Here is a 16542-nt window from a genome sequence, read left to right on the forward strand (position 1 = left end):
AAACCCTTCATGAAAAATGGTTGGTGGCGTGGCTCATGGTGTAGGCCCTGAGTTCGTGCCCCAATACTGCCAACAAAAGTCAAAACAAAAAAGACTTCAGAAGAAGTCACAATAGATGTAGAAATAAGAACAACCCAATGCAAATTCCAAGCAGGATGAAAATGCTCCACAAATCAGGAATAGAAAAGAATTTCATGACCCAAAATGTTTTTTTTTCAATTTAGTCAGGGAGCAGGACTCTTTGCTCAAAGCACCTAGAAAGTCTTGTGAGCTCACTGAAGCCCCTAAATTCAGGTTGCATCTCAGGAATGCAGAGAAGGAGCTTTTGGTAGAGTGCACAGATCACACAAATATCCACTTCCAGGTTCCCACATACTCTGCAGGTCCAATTTCCAAAATGATTATGCAAAATGTGCTTCAAGTCAAACAAATAGAGGTTTGGGGCAGCAGTTTTATTGACCATTTTTACACCATCTTGTCCCATGGGTACACAGAGCCAGAACTCAGGGTTTCCCAAGGCTTTTCTTGATGAAGTATCCCACCAGATGCTGTGGCTGCTGTTGGTATCCAGCCAGCAACTCATGTGAGCTGCTGATTTGGTCCCCTTATGGCTGGTCCAGGAGGATGACACACACCACTGCCATTATGAACAGAAAATACCACATCAAGGCAAAGTGCCAAATGTCTAACACAGTCCAGTAAGAAGGAAGGGTGGAACAGGAAGCTCTCAGAATCTACCCCTCAGAAAACCAGTTGTTTCCAGGGTCATAATATGGACATTTAAAAAATCTTTTAACATTTTGTGTGTGTGTGTGAACAGTTTTTCAAGATAGGGTCTTGTGAACTATTGCCTAAGCTGGCTTTGAACCATGATCATCCTGATCTCTGCCTACTGAGTAACTAGGACAGGCATGAGCCACCAGTGCCTGGCTTAACATTTGTTTGTAACTGACACATTATAACCATACACTATTATATCCTATAGTGGGACATTTCAACCTGTGTATACAATATGTAATAATTTTATAAGGGTATTTAGCACATCCATCTTGCAGACATTTATCATTACTTTGTGTTGAACGTATTCACAGTTCTTTACTTGCTATTTTCAAGTATATAGTTAATTCCTGCCAGACATAGTTACCCTCTTTCTAATATAGGAATCTGGACATGACTAACCCTGATGTTTATAGCTAAGTTAAGATATGGAAATGAAGACTAAAATAAAATCTAGAATCCAAAACTACGTTGTGTGGTCATAATTTAATGACAGAGCACTGTCTCATCTGCCATGGGTAGTACTATTCTTTGGTGCCATACTAGTTCAAGTTGTGGGACAACCTTCCAATGTGATCTTATTAAATTTCCATTGATCTCATTAAGGTCCATCATAAAGAAAAAGGAAAAATAAAGATTCATCTAAATGATGTTTATTACATGTATGGAAATTTCATGTTTATTTATTTTTGTTTTTATTTTTATTTTTATTATGGGTTTCCTCTTTTCTTTTTTACTTTTTTTATTGCTTTCCTGGGTGGGGGTACATTGTGTCATTGGAAAAAGTTCTTATAATTTATCAAAAATATCATACTTTTATTCATCCCCTCCACCACATCCTTTATTCTTCCCTCTTCCCATTCCTGGAACAGTTTCATCAGGTCTCATTTTTGCCTTTGCATACATGTATTCACAGTATTTGCACCATATTCACCCTTCTACCAACTTTCTCTGCCACTTCCTTGACAACTGGTTCCACCCTTTTTTTCATGTTTAAAGAGTTATAAATCATTTCTTTTATCTTCAGATTCCTTAAAATTGTACCATTGATTTGTTTGTTTATTTACTTTTTTTGAAAAAAACATGTTTTCTTACAGGACACTTTGCAAATTGAAGATTTTGTGTCTTGAGAGATACCCACACACCATAGATAACCCCTTCAAGCTCTTTCCAAGCATTGGCTACTTGACACTAAGATGACCAGGTGAGTGGGAAAGATTCATGATCCATTTCACAGATGGGCCATGGGTTCCTGGTCACATGAAGAAGGGGGGGACAATAAGAAGTTCACACCATCTCAGATCAAAGCCATTCCCTCTTCAGCACCCTATATTGCCTTCCTCATGGTGTGGTAGGTGAAGTATGCATGGTGCCTGGAATTGCTTTCTCAAAGATAGCAGCATCCCGACTCCATGGATGTGTGGTGCTGGGTGTGTTGTTTTGTGTGGGGCCCATTCTGAATCAAAGTACATTGCCACTGAATTGCAGAAGGGAGTTATTTGGAAGGGTGCTGTTTCCTCTCTCATACAATAGGTCTGTTCAGGGCAAGGGAATTTACATTTCTAGTATCTTCTAGATGACAATGATGTTGCTGATTACTGGCCCAAGTTTGAAGACCTCTGCTGTAAACTGTGCTCAGAGCATCCTTGCTTTCTGGTTACAGTTTGGGTATGTTGGTAGAATCTCCCCTCAGATGAACACCTTCTTCAAGTATGTGGCTCTAGAGCTGGCTTGAATGTCCAGGGGAAGTGTATCCCAACATCTGTGCAGGTACTGACCTCTATGCCCTGTATATAGTTGGATCAGTGCTGAACATGCGCATGAGTACTTACCAAGTCCTTGTGCTTGGTCTCTAGGCTCTTCCAGCCCTGCACCTGCCCCTCTACAAATAGACACCTAGTACCACAACACCTGCTTGCTGTAATTGGCTGGGAGCTAGGTGAGCTATCACCAGTTGGAGGGGGCTAAATGGTACCTAAGTTCATGCCTTCAGGATCAGCCTCCTGGGCTCCTAATTTCACAAATGCAAATCCTAGTACATACATCTATCCACAGAGGGTGTATGTGGCAGGGGTAGGCAGTTAGGGAGCTGAGTTTTATAGAAGGAGACCCTTGAGGGCCTGTCTGTCTGAACCAGGGTATAAGAAGAGTTACAGGACCACTCTGTTCTGCCACAACACAGTGAGTGACACACTTCAGCAGAAATCTTGACTTGGATAAATCTTGACCTGGCAATGAGAGTGAGCACAAAAAACTCTTTAATGTTCTACCAAAGAGTTGCCCATTTTTTTGGCAGTACTGGGTTTTGAACTCAGTGCCTCATCCTTCCTAGTTAGAGCCACTCCACCAGCCTACATTTTCAGCTTTGATTTCCTTGGTCAATAGCAATATAGATGAAGAGCTACTTTGTTAGCAAGGACTCTTCTCCTCTGGGAAGGTGTCAGCAGACACCACTCAGTGTCCAGCATCTATCATGCAAATGGCAGCCATGACATCATTTAGTTATAGTCTACGGAAGTATTTCCTGTGTCTAAGACACTGTAACAAATTCTTTTTCTTTTTTCACCAGTACTGTTGATTTGAAATTTCTTTTTTTATTGTTGTGCTGGGGGTACATTGTGGCATTTACAAAGGTTCTTACAATATATCATAATTGAATTCACCCCCTCTATCATTCTCCTTTATTCCTTTTCCCCCATTCCTGGAATAGTTAAGCAGGTTTCATTTTTCCATTTGCATACATGTGTACACAGTATTTGTACCATATTCACCTCCTACACCCTTTCCCCACCTCCTCCCCCTCGCACTGGTACTGACTCCCATCCAAGGACCTATTCTGCCTTTCTGATTTCTGATTTGGTAAAAGAAAAAAAATAGCAGTTATGTTTGTGTAAAATAGCTACACAGGGACTTTCCTGTGACATTCCCATGTATATATGTATTATAACCCGAATTGCTTCATCTCCTTTATTTTTCTCCTTTCTACCTAAGTCCCCTCCTTATGGTGATTTCAATAGGTTTAAAAATTCTATATTCATTCTTTTTTTTCCTTTTATTATTCATATGTGCATACAAGGCTTGGTTCATTTCTCCCCCCTGCCCCCACCCCCTCCCTTACCACCCACTCCGCCCCCTCCTTCTCCCACCACCCCCTCAATACCAGCAGAAACTATTTTTCCCTTATTTCTAACTTTGTTGTAGAGAAAGTATAAGCAATAACAGGAAGGAACAAGGGTTTTTACTGGTTGAGATAAGGATAGCTACACAGGGAGTTGACTCACATTGATTTCCTGTGCGTGGGTGTTACCTTCATTCTTGTATAGGAGACACTGTGTCAAATTCTTAAAGGGTCCATTTCCTATGGGGGTCTGCCAAAGCATGTGGAGGATGCCCAGGGCATGTCACATAAGGTGTTGTGGAAGAAATTACTCTGGGAGGGACTTTGAGAGTGGGAGAGGGTACATGGAGAGACCCTTAAAGAAGGAAATGGCAAAATTTCAGATTTAATGGTGTGTATGATTGAGGGTACAGCCAGCTACCTAGTTTGGCTAAAACAGAGAAGATAGGGAGAAAAATGAAGAAGTAAAAATGAAGCAGGGGGAATACAGTCAGCATTTGTTTGGGGCTTCAAATGACAGAAGGAGGTGTTTGTTTCCTAGCCATAATGGCTGCTACCTTCCTACTGAACTTGTGGTTCCTTCACTGCTACATATTTGCAAGATCTTTCAGGTGAAATAATATCATATGTATGACAGGTCTGTGTACACTAAGTTTCCTAGAGTGTTGATCATGCTTAAATCTATATTTTAAAGCTCTTCTATTACCATCACTATGAGCTTATTAGTTGAAGTGCATGACATGAAACATAAACCAGAATACAGTAGTAACCCAAAACCATGGGGAGGTTATGCTCCAAGCCCCCCAATGGATACCTGATACCCAGGAGAGTACAAACCCTATATGTAATGTTGCTTTCCTATTGATGCATAACCTTGATACATTTTAATGTACAAAATGGATACAGGAAGAGAAGAACAACAAAAACTAATAATAAGTTAGAATAATTATAAAAATGCACAGCAATAAAGTTAGGTGAATGTGATTTCCCTGTCCATCTTAATCTCTTTCTGTCTCTGAATATATTTCAGCACACTGTCCTGATCCTTCTTGTTGACTGTGGGCAGCTAAAAGCGCACAAAACCAATCCTTTGATAAGGTGGGACTTCTTTTGGTTTTCATTTTGTGGTTATTTGTGTGTGTGTGAGAGAGAGAGGGAGAGGGAGAGAGAGAGTCTCACTTTAAATCCCAGACTGGCCTTGAATTCATAATCCTCCTGCTTTTGCCTCCCAAATGCTGGGATTACAAGCATGTGCCCTCTTGGTCAGCTGAGAAAGACTTCTGTGTTGACAAAGATACAACTCTGTGCTCAGCTGTTGACATTTCTCTATTGACTCCAGCATAGTATGGGCATTCCTTCCATCACCATCATGATACATGTACTCATCAAGCTGCTGTACCATGCCAGGTGCTCCAACGTCACCATCATCTGCATTGGCACTTCTGGTGGGATAGGTAAGGGCTGTGGAGGTGGCTCTTGCCCTGTGAGTGGATGAGGGTCCAGAGCTGCTTCTAGCTCCAGCATGGTGTGCAATTGGGTACAAAGGGTGTGATACCCTTGATTTTCTTCAAGGGGATATTATTAATGAAATGGGAAAGGAAGCTGGTTTGGTTACATTTTGTGGATGGCATCCTCCCAGTGGGAACTCCAGAGATTGGTGGCAGAAATTTGCCAGTCCTTGCACAGGCACAAGTGCATTCATCTGTGCTGCACACTCTGTGCCTATTTGCTTGATTTCCTTTTTGTTCTTTTCCATTCCCCCTTCTCTGCCTCTCTCCTCTCCTTCATTTGCTGCCATTACTCCTTGATCCTGCAGAGATTTGAAAAACCTGATGAGAAACCCAGAAAGCAATCAAAGCAGGAGGACAGGTGAAATACAAAACCAAGAAAGGGGCATTCCAAGATGGCGGCTAGAGGGAGGAAGCAGAAAGCGTGCCTCCTATAGTGAAATCTTGGAGAGATGCTGGAGACACACCTTGGCAAAACCGCCGAGAAGAGGCAAAACTTTGACTCCTCCACAGCTCCAGCCAGTGCAGAGAATCTCCACTTCACATTAAAAAGAGAAACCAAGAGGGACCCCGAGCCACCAGTCGCCTGCCCCCAGATGGCTTGGGAAGATGCAGGCAAGGTGAGCATAGCAGTACCGCAGTACTCCCACAGACAACCCTGGGCCAGATCAGCATATCCTCAACAAAATAATGGAAACTGAATTCAACAACACATCAAAAAGATTATTCACCACGACCAGTAGTCTTCATCCCAGGAATGCAGGGGTGGTTCAACATGCAAAAATCAATAAATGTAATAAACCACTTTAACAGAAGCAAAGACAAAAACCACTTGATCTTCTCAATAAATACAGAAAAAGCCTTTGATAAGATCCAACACCATTTCATGATAAAAGCTCTAAGAAAACTAGGAATAGAAAGAAAGTATCTCAACATTATAAAAGCTATATATGACAAACCTACAGCTACCATTAGACTTAAAAGAGAAAAACTGAAACCATTCCCTCTAAAATCAGGAACCAGATAAGGATGCCCACTATCCCCACTCCTATTCAACATAGTACTGGAAGTCCTAGCCAGAGAAATTAGTCAAGAAGAAGGAATAAAAGGAATACAAATAGGTAAAGAAACTGTCAAAATATTCCTATTTGCAGACAACATGATCGTATACCTTAAAGACCCAAAAAACTCTACTCAGAAGCTTCTAGACATCATCAATAGCTATAGAAAGGTAGCAGGATATAAAATCAACATAGAAAAACCATTAGCATTTCTATACACTAACAATGAACAAACTGAAAAAGAATGTATGAAAACAATTCTATTTATAATAGCCTCAAAAAAAAATCAAATACCTAGGTGTAAACCTAACGAAAGATGTGAATGACCTCTAATAAGGAAAACTATAAACTTCTGAAGAAAGAGATTGAGGAAGACTACAGAAAATGGAGAGATCTTCCATGCTCATGGATTGGTAGAATCAATATAGTAAAAAGGTCTATACTCCCAAAAGTAATCTACATGTTTAATTCAATTCCCATCAAAATTCCAATGACACGCATTAAAGAGATTGAAAAATCTACCGTTAAATTTATATGGAAACACAAGAGGCCACAAATAGCCAAGACAATACTCAGTCAAAGGAACAATGCTGGAGGTATCACGATACCTGACTTCAAATTATATTACAAAGCAATAACAATAAAAACAGCATGGTACTGGCACAAAAACAGACATGAAGTCCAGTGGAACAGAATAGAGGACCCAGATATGAAGCCACACAACTATAACCAAATTGTCTTTGACAAAGAAGCTAAAAATATACGATGGGAGAAATAGCAGCCTCTTCAACAAAAACTGCTGGGAAAACTGGTTAGCAGTCTGCAAAAAACTGAAACTAGATCCATGTATGTCACCCTATACCAAGATTAACTCAAAATGGATCAAGGATCTTAATATCAGACCACAATCTCTAAAGTTGAAATAGGAAAGAGTAGGAAATACTCTGGAGTTAGTAGGTATAGGTAAGAACTTGCTCAATGAAACACCAGCAGCACAGCAACTAAGAGATAGCATAGATAAATGGGACCTCATAAAACGAAAAAGCTTCTGCTCATCAAAAGAAATGGTCTCTATACTGGAGAGATCACTCACAGAGTGGGAGAAAATATTTGCCAGCTACACATCAGACAAAGGACTGATAACCAGAATATATAGGGAATTTAAAAAACTAAATTCTCCCAAAACTAATGAATCAATAAAGAAATGGGCAAGTGAACTAAACAGAATTTCTCAAAAGAAGAAATTCAAATGGCCAAAAAACATATGAAAAAATGCTCACCATCTCTAACCATAAAGGAAATGCAAATTAAAACCACACTAAGATTCCACCTCAAACCTGTTAGAATAGCCATCATTAGCAACACCACTAACAACAGGTGTTGGCGAGGATGCGGGGAAAAAGGAACCCTCTTACACTGTTGGTAGGAATGTAAACTAGTACAACCACTCTGGAAAAAAATTTGGAGGCTACTTAAAAAGCTAAACATTGATCTACCATTAGATCCATCAATACCACTCCTGGGGATATACCCAAAAGACTGTGACACAGGTTATTCCAGAGGCACCTGCACACCCATGTTTATTGTGGCACTATTCACAATAGTAAAGTTATGGAAACAGCCAAGATGCCCCACAACTGAGGAACGGATTAAGAAAATGTGGTATTTATACACAGAGGAATTTTATGCAGCCATGAAGAAGAACGAAATGTTATCATTCGCTGGTAAATGGGTGGAATTGGAGAACATCATTCTGAGTGATGTTAGTCTGGCCCAAAAGACCAAAAATTGTATGTTCTCCTTCATATGTGGACATTAGATCAAGGGCAAACACAACAATGGGACTGGCCTTTGAGCACATGATAAAAGCGGGAGCACACGAGGGAGGGGTGAGGATAGGTAAGACACCTAAAAAATTAGCTAACATTTGTTGCCCTTAACGCAGAGTAACTAAAGCAACTGAGGCCAATAGGAAAAGGGGACCAGGAACTAGAGAAAAGGTTAGATCAAAAAGAATTAACCTAGAAGGTAACACCCACGCACAGGAAATCAATGTGAGTCAGCTCCCTGTATAGCTATCCTTATCTCAACCAGCAAAAACCCTTGGTCCTTCCTATTATTGCTTATACTCTCTCTTCAACAAAATTAGAAATAAGGGCAAAATAGTTTCTGCCGGGCATTGAGGGGGTGTGGGGGAGAGGGAGGGGTTGGAGTGTGTGGTTGGGGGGGGTGGGGGCAGGGGGATGAAATGACCCAAGCCTTGTATGCACATATGAATAATAAAACAATAAAAAATTTAAAAATAAAAAAAGAAAAGTAGCATTGTTAAAACTTTCATGATATATTCTTTACTTAGAACTATGCTTTGTAATATTTGTGAAATATTTTTTAAATTAACTTATAAAGTACTTGTATAAAGTCAGGGAATTTGATCTGTATAATACCAGTTTTTTTGTGTTCATTCAAACTTGCTTTGCAGCCTAGCATATGACCAAGCTTTATTTTCTGTGTTCAAAAAAGACCCATAAAATTGTCTGAATAGTTCTTTATACATATTTAAAATTTGACAATTGTATTGTTGAGTCTTCTACATCTTTGGTGATTTTTTTGTCTGTTTGATTTGGTACTGTGAAAAAAGTATATTATCATCTCTCACCATGATGATGGGCTTTTCAATTTCTACTTGAAAGTTTATAAATTTTTGTTTTATATATTTCAAAGTTATGTTACTGTATTTACAAATATTTGCAATTGTCTCATTTTCCTGGCAAATTGTTCTTTTTATCATCATATCATCTTTGCAAATAAAGAATTTGACAATTAAAAAAAACAGGTACCTCAATTCTCATAAGGAAACAATGGGCAAGACACTCCTACCTTAACATTGATGGTCTTTGTAGAAGACAAACAGTGCTTTTTCCAGTCACTTGAATGCAGCTGTTTTGCACAAAGTTGATGTCCTCATGTTTGACATCCCTGAGAGGTACACTGCATTCCTTTCAAAAGGTAACTCAATTCTCATAGGTAAACAATGTGCAAGAAACTCCTACCTGTAACACAGATTGTATTTTGCCTTAAAATACATGTGCTTCTAAATTTTGTCTGAAAAAAAAAAAAACAAGAAAGGGTTCTTAAATGAACTCTAAAGTTTCCATTTCTAAGCATGTGGGGTGTGTGTGTGTGTGTGTGTGTGTGTGCGCGCGTGTGTGTGTGTGTATGTGAAATGAAGAGGGAAAAGAAAAATACAGGATTTAGTGAGAAAGCAAACTATTGAAAGTTGTCAAATTGTGTCTGTTGATAATCGCATACCAGAGACTGGGTAAATTATAAAGAAAAGAAATTTATTGGCATCATGGGTTATGGCCCAAGGTTGAAGGGAATCATCTGGTGAAGCTATCTTGAAGTTGGCATAAGACATCATAATGGTGACTAGTCTTAAACCTAGCCAAACTGACTTTTACAACCAGGCTACTCCTGAGATATCTCATTGACCCATTAATCTCAGTGAATGGATTAATCTATTCATGAGGACAGATCCCTAATAACCTCTTATAGGCCCCACTTTGTCCTATCTCTTACATTTCAACATGGGTTTTCATGGTAATCTACCTTGTTTAAACAATAGCATTAAGAAAAATTCTTAGTCAAATTGTTCTAAAGAAGATATTCTTCACTCTAATGTCTTAACTTCATGCCAGTCTTCCAGATTACACAATCAATCTGGAATCCAGATTCTGGATTCCAGAATAAACTTTGCTCAGGGAGAAGACTGACTTCATGGAAAGAGCTTGCATCCACTGTGGGGCAAGTTTAGCCTAGATGTTGATAGTGACTGCCAGGCATAATTGGAATTGTTTCCCAATGTCTAGACCTGACCTCTAGTGGAGTTAGGGTAATTCTATAATTTCATTTTTCTGACTTAGAAAAGGGACTTGGTTTAAATGCCAAATCTTCTCACAGACTGATGTAAAATTTCTGTGCATGGTTATAATTCCAACATTATCATGATGACCTATATGATGGAGTACAAACCATGGGCAACACAGCAAAACCTGGAAGACTCCAACATTTCACAGGATGCAGAGTTCCTGGAACTATCAATGTTCTCTACACTTTCACCTGTTTTTTTTCACAAAGTTATTTATAAATTTGTAATCATGTTAGCTTCTCATTTGGAGCAAGGATGCTGTGTGCTGTCCCATCCTCTTCCTCTGCTGTGATGTCTGCTTCTTCTTCAGGTCTTGAGTATGGCTCAGTGGTCATCACACCGCAGGCAGTGGACACCTGCTTCAAACCAGAGTTTGAGTAATAGCTCCAGGGGAAGCAGGTGGTTCAGAGTGCAGATCTGGAAGAGCAGCTGGTGCAGGTATTTATATGGTGCTCTGCAGACTTGAGCTAGTTCACTACTGTCATGGGAAATACCATGTACACAGCAGACTTTTATGAGGGTGAGATGATGGGAGGGCACTTCAGGTCAGGGGAAGCCCTTGCCTGTCCCCTAGCCCACCTTCTGATGGTGAGCTGCTTTCAGGGATGCTTTGACCATATGGGAGCTCTGCACCCAGTTTCAGCATTTCCATGGAAGCTGTAATGATTAGATGTGCACATGTGAGATCAGGAAGATCCTGGGCGGGCCTCCACTGTCTCTTATCCTGAGGTCACCAGAATACAATAGGAGCTGATAGCATGCAGATGGTTCTCATATGTCTGTGCTGCAGGGAGAGGCCATCTAGATGGTGCTCTTTGCTTCTACAAGAAGAAGAACTATCTGTAAGCTGCCCATGCAGCAAGCATCTGAAACATCAGGATGGAATCTTCAGTCTTTGCCGCCCTATGCAGCATGTGCATCCTTTGAGGAAAGGGTCACATGATGACCTGGGTACCATTCCTTCTTCATCTCTGCTCTGCTAGGCCTTCCTGGAGTCTTGCCATGGTTCCTCTTCCTGGGGCACTCCAGTACTTGTTTTGTTGTCTTCTGGTGTCTGAACTTTATGTACCATATCTTACAAGTAAGTTTCTGTTCAAGGTGGCATTGCTGTGCCCCTACATACAATGTGCTTTTATTGTCACTTGACAATGTGCAGTATCCTTAATGTCCTTGCAGAAAAGGAAGGAGGAAGGAAGAAAGAAAGGAAAGGTGGAGGAATGGAGAGAGAGCAGAGAGAGAGGGAGAGATAAAAAGATTCAATCCAGCTCAGATCTTGGCTTGTTGGACAATGAGATTTTTCCCAGTACTACCAAGAGCTTGACTTTCATCACACTTTGGCCTTCCAAATGTGACTAATTTGTGCCTTGTTCCAAGCTAGGCTTCAATTCCAGCTCCAGTTTCCAAAATTCCTTGTATCTCACTGACTCAGCGCACATGTGCTCTTCAAGTCAATTGGAAGTGACCCTGAGATTCCCTCCCTCCCTTCCTTTCTTTCTTTCTCATTCTTTCATTTTCTTCTTTCCTTTCTTTTTTCTTTTCCTTCCTTCCTTTCTTTCTTCTTTCTCTCTCTCTCTTTCTTTCCTTCCTTCCCTTTCTTTCTTTCTTCTTGCCAGACTGGAGTTTGTACTCACTTGCCCAGTAGATACTCTATAATGTGAACTATGACTTTGGCCCTTGTGATTTTAATGATTTTTCAGATAGGTTCTCTATTTTTTTTAAACCTTGACTATATTTTAGCTCTGATCTACTCAGTCTCCACCTCCTGTGTAACTGGGTCCACAGGCATGAGACCCAGTGTCCAACCTGCTTGGAAATTTCTTTTGGAAGCAAAAGCAAGAGGTGAATATAGATAAAGCAAGGTGGTGTGTGTGTGGTCAGAGCTTCTGGGGTTCCTGGACCCCGTGCGTCTCTTGTTCTGCTCCACACATCAAATTCCTAAATTAAAGCCAGAGTTTTACCTTCATATCACCAATAGCTTGGAAATCATATGTGCTTATGCTGTGGCTGAAATGGTAGAGAATGTCTTCCTTCATCGTTGCTATGTTTGGGTTTGAAAGCTGAATGAGGCAGTCACTGTAAAATCAGAAAGTAGATCATAGAACATGAGTATTGGTTGCCTCATTATCATGGAAATGTCTCTTGTGAGTGACATGTGTGATGCATATGCTGTAGGAGGGACAAAACAAACCCCTGGGGATAAGATTGCCTTTCATTACCAAGGTTCCTACTATCCAATCTCCTTCCTCTTAATTTCTCTTTGCTCCTAAATCCCCTGCTATTCGAAGGTACTCAGCAAAAATTCAGTAGAGCCCAAAACAGTACAAGGATCAAATGTTAAGTCATGCTATAGGATTGCTATAGTGAAGTGCTGTCCAAAATCAAACTTACTTAAAACGTAAACTTGAAGCTGGTGCCAGTGGCTCACACCTGAAATCTTAGCTACTCAGAAGGCAGTGATCAGGAGTGTTGTGGCTCAAAGCCAGCCAAGGCAAATAATTTTCAAGAGCCTATCTTGAAAAAAATCCCATCACAAAAAAGGGGTGGTAAAGTACCTCAAGATACAGGTCCTGAGTTCAAATTCCAGAACCAAAAGACCCCATAAACTTGAATTGCAAAAGTAATGTGTTCTAAATATAGGTTATTGGATATCTGCTTCTGTGAATCTTGATTGCTAGACTGACAACACTAAATTTTACATTTGTGATTGCAGCTTACAAATACCAAATTGTAGAATCTTCTGTAAATTGTTTATTTGAACCACTAAAAGAATTTGTTATATAGCATGACTGCCTCTCTCTAGAGACATCACATAATAAATCTAATATTAAGTAATTCAAATCTCTGCTGTCAATGCAAAAAAAATAAGTATGTGTTCACCTTAGGAAATGGGGGCAGAAAAAGACAAAAAAAAACCCACCTCTTCTCTTACCACCAAGAAAAAACATTTCCTTTCTACACATCTGTATATTCTTTTTCTTGTCTTGTTGCACTAGCTACCACATCTTAGTCCAAAGCTGTGGCAAGAGAAGACATCTATTCATTTTTCTTTTTATCAGAATAAATACTAGAACATTTATGTGCATCTCACATTAAATGCCCATTGGACAGCACACTGTTGTTCTACAACAGGAGTTGGCAATCTTATTTAAGAACTATCCAATGTGACAGCCCATTGAGCTACTGTCACAATGACTCAATCTTCTATTCTCTTGTAAAAGCATCGCAGACTGCATATAGGATAAGTATATGTGCCTGTGTTGTAATGAAACTGTATTTACAAAAAGAGCTGCCCAAGGTCTAGGCAATTCCTCCTCCAGCCCCCAACATTCCTGAGACCCAAAAATCAACATGGTTCCCTCAACAATGCATGCATTCTTATTCCCACAGATGGGTGTGCTCCCCCAGCAAGAAACAGAGGCAGATGTGGGGCCTTGAACTCAGAGCAATCATTGCCTTCTTTTTATTCTTTTAGAGGCTTACTTTCTGCCTGGAACCAACTGATCATACATTCTCTTCAATCTAACTCATGGAAAAAAAACAAAGAAGACAGAGAGCAAGGGTCTAAGCTGGCAGTGATTTGCAAAAACAGATGATCTGGACTTACAATGACTGAATTTCATGGTAATGGGAAAGTAAGATGAATTCACAAAACCATGCTTGGAGTTATGAACTTGGATCTTTCCCAGGATACAGACATGCAACTCAATGCTCTCTAGTCATGCTTGGTCAGCCACTCCATCAGGAGGGAAAACAAATGACAACTCTACATGTGCTGTGTTGCTGAGCTAGGTAGATGTATAAATAAATGCATTTTGACTTATGGCATTTTCAACCTATGATGTATTAATGGGAAACAATCCTGTCAGAAATCAGGATCATCTGTACCAGTATAGAAAGTGACTTTGCCCTAAAAGAGCTCTGTCTCTCTTTCCTCAAGATAATTATCTACCATTATCTACATTTAACAATTTGTATAATGAACATGATGACTATAATTACTCCCAGTAACAAAGACTCCTGGAGGCCAAAATCTTGTCTTGCTTCTCTCTGAGTAATTACATGACACATAGCCCATATGCAAACAAGGTTGCATTGGCCCTGCTCTGCTTTCTCTTTTATGCAGGTAGGGTGTAACCATGAGACCACAATGCTTTACAAATATGTAACTCTGACACATACCATAATGAACTCACACAGATTTTAAAATAACAAGTGAGAGACAAAAAAACATTTATTCCAGACTATACACATTTCAAGGAAATTTATCTAGTTTCATTCTGTTCCTTTATTCGTGTAACAAATATTCAATGAGAATCTACTACTGAAGGCATGAAAGTGGACAGAAGGCCACTCCAGACACCCCAGCAGAAGTGATATACAGCTGGGAGGAGTAGAGAGGGAAGAAGAAAATCAGTAAACTTGAAGTCTATGTAGGGATTTGGGAGTGAGACTTAGTGGCAGAGTATGTGGAAGGAAAGAAAAAAGAAAAATAGAATGAGAAAAAAGAAAGAAAGAGGGGGGGAGGGAGGGAGGGAGAAAGGGAGAAGGGAAAGGAGGGGAGGAGAAGGGAAGGGAGGAGAAGTGAGGAGAAGGGAGAGGACAGGAGAGTTGAGGAGAGGAAAGAAAACAAAACAAAACAAAAATGTGCATGTAGGAATCTGGTGAAGATAAGAACTTTTGCTTTTCTAGCAATTCATAAATCTAAGACTGGTCATAAGAAGTTCACACTAGAATTATGAAAAACTTCCAAAACAGAAGAAAGTCATTTAAGATTTAGAAGCAAGACAGTTAGATGACCAGGGGATTTTGTTTAAGAAAAGTGGCCACACATTGCCTTGTGTTCTGAAACCACTTGTCCTGAAGTTTAAGGGCAAGGCCCCAGCATCCAAAACTGAAGGTCTATGATCATCTGAATTATGAGACCACCAAGGCCTTAATCCATTGGCCTCTGTCATGAGAATCACATTGTTAACATACATAAAGTTCTTAGAAAAATGAGTGGCTCAAAGCATGCACCATAAACCCAATCCAAATCAACTCAACGCAACCCAACCCAACCCAACCAGCAAGGATTAGTCTTACTTATGATGAATTTCAAGTTCCTTTGCTTTGGGTTGTGCAGTTGCCATGTTCTCACTGCCAGCAGGATCCTGAGGGAATGAATTGACTCAACAGGGACCAGGGTTGTGTGTGTGGCCTCATTAATGTGGGAAATCAGTATAGAGTATACAAAGTGTAACTCTTCACACACTTATGTCACACAGATAATACAAATCTATAATGTGTGTGTGTCTGTGTGTGTATGTGTGCATGTGTGTTTGGGGGACCTCCTCCCCTAAACACACATGCACAAAATGTGTGCATGATGTCCCAAAGGCCCACAGGGGTGGAGCTTACACTTCTGTAGAGAACCTGTCCCCACATAATGGTTTGCAACCCAGCAATGATCAGGATGTCACTGTCCCTGGAGTCAATATCTCTCAGCCTGGCTCTCCTAGAGTTTAAGCTATCCACTTCTAAGCTTTAAGGACAGCAAGGGGGTGAGGTGGGGGCCGTGGTCAAAGGTAAAGCAAAGATACAAGCTTGCCAGTTGCCAAGAGAGCAAGAGGAGCCCACAGGAACATATTACTCATAATGGCAGCTTTTTTGTTGGGACACAGTAGGCACAGACTCCTGAGAGACCTTCCCATGTGGACAAGGGCAGCTTAGCAGAGCAATTGGAGGTCAGTGAGGCTTATATAGCAAGGAATCCTCAAACACCCTGCATCTTCCAGGCCCATACTTCCCACCATAGCAATGCAGGAAAGCAAGAACCCTGGAGAGACAGGGGAAGAGAAGCTCCCAGATGAGCTATGGATCGTAAGGACAATCAGTAAAAGTCTGCAAGCTGGAGCAAGTGACTCCACTGTAACACTACCTACTCAAGAGGCAGCAATCAGGAGGATCCCAGTTAAAGTCCAACCCTAGCATATAGTTCATGAGACCCTATTTGAAAAAAACACCATCAAGAAATGCCTGGTGGAGTAACTCAAATGGTAGGTCACCTGCCTAGTGAGTTTGAGTTCCTGAGTTCAAACGCCAGTATCGCCTCCCTCAAAAAATTGATCCGTAGGCCAGAGTCACTTTTCTGAAACTTGGCCAATACTCCCA

At 40.4% G+C, this 16542-nt stretch overlaps 1 pseudogene; it reads left to right on the forward strand.

Annotated features, from left to right (window-relative positions):
- Nucleotides 1–2021: 2021 nt before the first annotated feature.
- LOC109674762 (uridine phosphorylase 1-like) lies at nt 2022–11319 on the forward strand (annotated as a pseudogene).
- Nucleotides 11320–16542: the final 5223 nt, after the last annotated feature.

Source organism: Castor canadensis, chromosome 2 (genome assembly GCF_047511655.1).
Source record: "Castor canadensis chromosome 2, mCasCan1.hap1v2, whole genome shotgun sequence".
In the NCBI taxonomy this organism is placed as follows: domain Eukaryota; kingdom Metazoa; phylum Chordata; class Mammalia; order Rodentia; family Castoridae; genus Castor; species Castor canadensis.